Raw genomic sequence first — 5366 nt, forward strand, 5'->3', positions numbered from 1 at the left:
TGTAATAGGGGACCATTGCTTCCACACGATACCATAGCTAGAATGGAAATGCTCAATTCCAGGAATGAACTCCCTCTTTTTATTTATGAGACAGTCTCCCTGGACCTCACTGTGTAGACTAGGCTGGCCTTGACTGCACAGAGATCCATCTGCTTCTGCCTCCCAAGTGCTGGGATCAAATGTGTGTGCCACTACACTTGGCAAGGGACTTCCTCTTCTGAAATTGTTACCAGGGGTCCCATAGAATCTGAAACAATACTGGCCATTGTCCCTACTCTTGGCTACACACAGAACTTGACAGTAAGGCCCTATTGCTGAAGACAGTGCAGTGCATACATGAGTTGTAGTACAGCCAAGGGAAATTAAGCTGGTACTGACATCGAAGCTTCATCTCTACTGGCTGTCTTTCATAGTACTGGAAGGTGCTATGCATGCTACTAGAAGAAAAAAGTAATCATCAGCCTTGCCCCACTGTGAATCCTGAGAGCTACAGCAGTGATTGACCTGACAAAATATGTCTGCTGGTTCAATATTGGCATGAATGTAATGATAGTAACCAATAACGTTTTTATTGGATTTAAGTTCTTCTTCACAAAACAGACCTGATACCTGACAGATACCAGGCCTAGGAAACTGTGTCTGGACAGGTCACAGACAATAGGGAAGAAACTACTACTATTTTTCTTCAAAATGGACATAGTGTTAAACCAATTCCTAATCACTTATTGTTATAGCCATAGATTAATGCATCTCTCAACTCTCACCAGAGACACTTCCTCATGCAGCAATTGGCGAATAACACAGAGACTGATAACTCACCAAAGTGCAGAGAATAAGAGACTGCAGAGTTCTTAGCTCTGATTAGGGTATCTACATCAAACTTCTGACACCCAAGGCTCAGGGATCATTTCAGAAGAGGTGGCAGAATGATTGTAAGAGCCAGAGGTGGTGGGTGACCATATGGAAACAGACTTTTACAGAAACTTGGGAAGTTATTCGGGAACTCACAGCAATTGTGACAACATGCACAAGACCCCACGTAAGCTCAAGCCAGACAGAAATATCAATACGGAAGTGGAGAAGTGGGGAAGAAGACCTAAACATAGCTGAGAAACTATTGGCAACCAATATCTGCTGGAAGAAGTAGTGCCAGTTTTCTTAAAGGGTGTGTATCATGGTAGGTTAACAGGCTCCAGTGCATGGGCCCATTTCAAAGGGCATTTGGGGGAACAAATAAAACAGAAATAAAACATGAAATTCACTGGGGGATAATAAGGGAATGTGCAAATAGTAGAGGGTGTCTAAATATGATCAAAATATATGGAATTAGCAAAAACTGGATTAAAAAATAATTTGCATGCTTCTGAATTGGTTTAAATACAAGTTTCCTAATTTCTAGGCCAGGCATGGTGGTATACACCTTTAATCCTAGAACTTGATTGAAAGAGGCAGGTGGATCTCTGTGACAGCAAGGCCATCCTGGTCTACATGGTAAGTTCAAGAACTTCTGGGGCTACAGGGAGATCCTGTCTCAAAATGACAAAAAAATAAAAAAGTTTTCTAATTTCTGAAGTAGTTCAAGAGTGTTGAGGACAGAGATACCTAAACCAACAATTCTATATCACTCTCTTGGGGTCTGGAAAATCCTGTGTTTTGCTCTGTTTTTCATTATTATCTGAAGCATCTGCAGTCACTTGTTAGCCTCTGGAGAAAATGAAACCTATATTCCCTAAATCCACTCATGTTTATTTCAGTGCTTCTAAAATCTGACCAATATCCTTGTGGAAGTGAAATAAAAGACAATTTAAAATAAGGGAAACATTGCTCCTGGATTTTACAATTATACTCCAAGTTTATTTTACCTGTCAAATAGGACCCCTGTCTGGCTTATATGACTGTATTTAGCAGTTAGCTTTCATCGGTGCAGAACAATTGACCAGAACACCAATGCCAGTTTGAATCATGTCAGAATGATACTTTTATTGAACAGGCTACAAATTGTTTTTCTTGAAATCCATTCCTTTATTCTCAATGCATCCTCAAATACTAACATGCTGATATATCACTTTACTTGAGAATCTATAAAAATGTATGTTAATTGTGTCTAAAAACATGGTCATTAATTAAGAAAAAGAAAAGAGTGTTCAAATGACACTTCCTACCACTGCATCACTTTTTAAGTTGTACCCCAAAGTACTATAGGATCATGAGAAACCACATTATCAGAATCTGATCAAAAGATGTTACATTTATTTTACATCATTTATGTAATTTTCATATGAAGACATGAGCCTAATCCTTACTGAACTTTCAAATAACACTGGACCAAGACTCCATAGTAGAACTACTCCCAGTATACCACTTGGCCAACACTTGATCAAGATCCAGAAAACTTTAGCACAGGTTCTTGTCCTAATGACAGTGTCAAGTATGAACTCCTTGTGAAATGGACCCAAGTGACTGGTTACCCCCATAATACCCATGCCACTATTATATCATTGGGCATATTTTGCCAAACCAGTTGCCACTATAGCTCACAGTGTTCATAGCTGGACAAGGCTGATGATTACCTATCTCTGTCAGTAAGTACCATGCATATCACTTACTACCATCAATCTGCTAAATGAACATAACAGTAGACTGACTCACAATGACTTACTGTTATATCCATAGATTAGTACATCCCTCTACTCTCACCAGAGAAAGCTCTTCTCACAGTACATAATGATTAAATAATCAATTTGCAGAAAATAAGAGACCTCGGAGTGCTGAGCCTTAAATGGAGCACCTGTTGATCATACCTTCTCCTTTGAAGAGGCAAAAAGATTACAAGAGCCAGAAGTGGTAGATGGATACAAGAAAACTGTGCTGTCTGGACACAACAGGATAGTTGCACATATGAACCCACAGTGCTTATGACATTTTGTACAGAATTTGTGCAAACCTAGGGCAGAAGGGGCCCAGCCTAGATGGGGGAGGTAGGCAGGAAGCCTTAGCCTTTTTTGAGACTTTATTGGCAACTGATGGATTCTGGGAGAGGGAAAGCGTCAGTTTTCCTTTCTGTGTGATACCTAGTAGGTTGACCAGACTCCAGGGCATGAGCCCACATCATGGAGCACTTGAGAGGTATGGTTTGTAATTCACAGGCCTTTAAAAATAAAAATTAAATAAATAAATAGGCAAATAAGTGTCTATGAAGTGCCCATCTCTAAGTGACACACCTACAAATGTCTGTACCTATGGCTCAGAGAAGATAATGGAACAGGGGTGTAGAAAGAGTATCAGTGCATCTCTCAACTCTCACCCATGAAGCTTCCTCATGAAACAGATGGTGATTAACACAGACAGCAGCAACTGTTCAAAATGAAAAGAATAAAAAAACTGCAAAATATATGTCCCTGGGTAGGATTCCTATATTAAATCTCTGCCACCCTAGGGCTCAGGGGCCATTGAGCAAGAGGGAGCAGAAAGATTGTAAGAGCCAAGGATGGAACGTGACCACAAGGAAAGAGTTTTCTACGCAGCTGGAAACTTGCTCATATGAACTTAAGGCAATGGTGACAGCATGTACAAAACCCATGCAAACTCAATCCAGACAAAAACTAAGCACAGAAGTAAGGAAATGGGTGAGAAACCCCAGCCTTATCTGAGGAATTGTTGATAACTGATCACTGCTTGGTGAGAGAGAGTTGGTTTTCTTTAAGGGAATGATGCTACATAGGTTGACCAGCCTCCAATGGATGGACTCATATGGAGGGACATTTTGGGGTACAAACTTGGCCAATAGCCCTTAAACATTTATGAAAGAATGTATGAAATTGGGCAGGGGTGTGTCTATGGGGGGATTATAGAGAGGGGGGTCTAACTATAATCAAGATATATTGTATGAAATGCGTAAACATTCAGTAATAAAAAAGAATCAAAGAGAATTCTTCGTCTTTATGATCACATGAAGTATTTCAAGCAGTGCTCCCTTATTATGTACATGTTCTGTACTTGTGCTCCCTCATTATATACATGACATGTGTCGGTGCTCACTTATCATTACACAGTACAGGCAATGCTCCCTTATCATGCACATGATGCGTGTACTGCTCTTTATCATGTTCATCATACGCAGCAGTCTTCCACTATCTACACTCTCCCTTTCTGTCCTTTTAGACAATAGTCAACTACACTCCAAAAACAGTAAATAGAAAATTTTAGAAAAATTCATAAGTGTTAAACCCTGCATCTTCCTGTACCATCCTCCTGGCATGTGATCCCACCTGTGTCCGGCACATGTGCACTGTTCACTGCCCACTCACCAATCACTGAGCTCCATCATGAACTCCGCTGCTGTTGGGATGGTACAGTACTTGTATTTGCAACCTGTATCTTACTTAATAGGGACTTCAGAGTATAAGAGTAGTGGAAATTTCATTATAGTATATTGTTACAATTATCATATTTTATTACTCATTTTATTTTCTTACCATGCATAATCCACTATATCCCTAATAGATAAGGGGCAACTTCTGTATTATGTTAAACTCTGAAGTTTCTAACCCTAGAATATTAGCAGACAGAATCCTCTGAGTATAATGTACTAAACTAAGCTTTAATTACAGAAGTTTAAACAGTCAAAGCTAACCACTTTAAAAGGAGGAAAAGTTCTTAAAAATCTATTGTTCTAAGAAAACAATTTAAATGTAATTTTTTTCTTCAAGAAGACAATGCTTAGCATATGGTAGGTGTCAAATAAGTCATCAGTTAATTAATTAATGATGATTACTTAGAAACATAATAAAAATAAAAATCTCATCTAGCCACACAGTAGGCTTAAATGTATACCCTTAAATATGTGTACTTAAACATGAAAGAATGAATTTAAATACATTTAACATTTAATCCCCAAAGTCAGAAAATGAAAAGAAATTCAATAAGATAATCAAGGGTTAATAGTAAATCCAAAAGTCAATACAGATGTGGCACAAAGGGAAGGAACAGTCACACGGCAGCTGAAAACTTAATTTCAAAACTGTAGAAAATGTGGTACAAACTAGCTGGAACGGATATGTAACGAATGATAGCTGGTATTTATTAAAACATAAAGAGTGGTATACTGTCTAGCTTTGCATGCAGATTTGATAATGCAACAAGAAGAGCAACATTTTCCAAAAAGAGACATTACTGGGAGTTATTGACTCAAATGATTAGAAAACTAGAAAATAGACATGGAATACCCACTGTAAAAATAAGGACATGGCTCTCTCCTACATGCAGGACTCTCTCTGGGGTAAGTCCATCGCACCCTCTGTGCCTTGACTCCCCCAGCCTTATTCACCCTCCCATCTCCCTCACCGGTATCTCCTCCTAGTTTGGGT

This window comes from Nannospalax galili, unplaced genomic scaffold (assembly GCF_000622305.1).
Source record: "Nannospalax galili isolate Female #2095 unplaced genomic scaffold, S.galili_v1.0 scaffold54, whole genome shotgun sequence".
NCBI lineage: Eukaryota > Metazoa > Chordata > Mammalia > Rodentia > Spalacidae > Nannospalax > Nannospalax galili.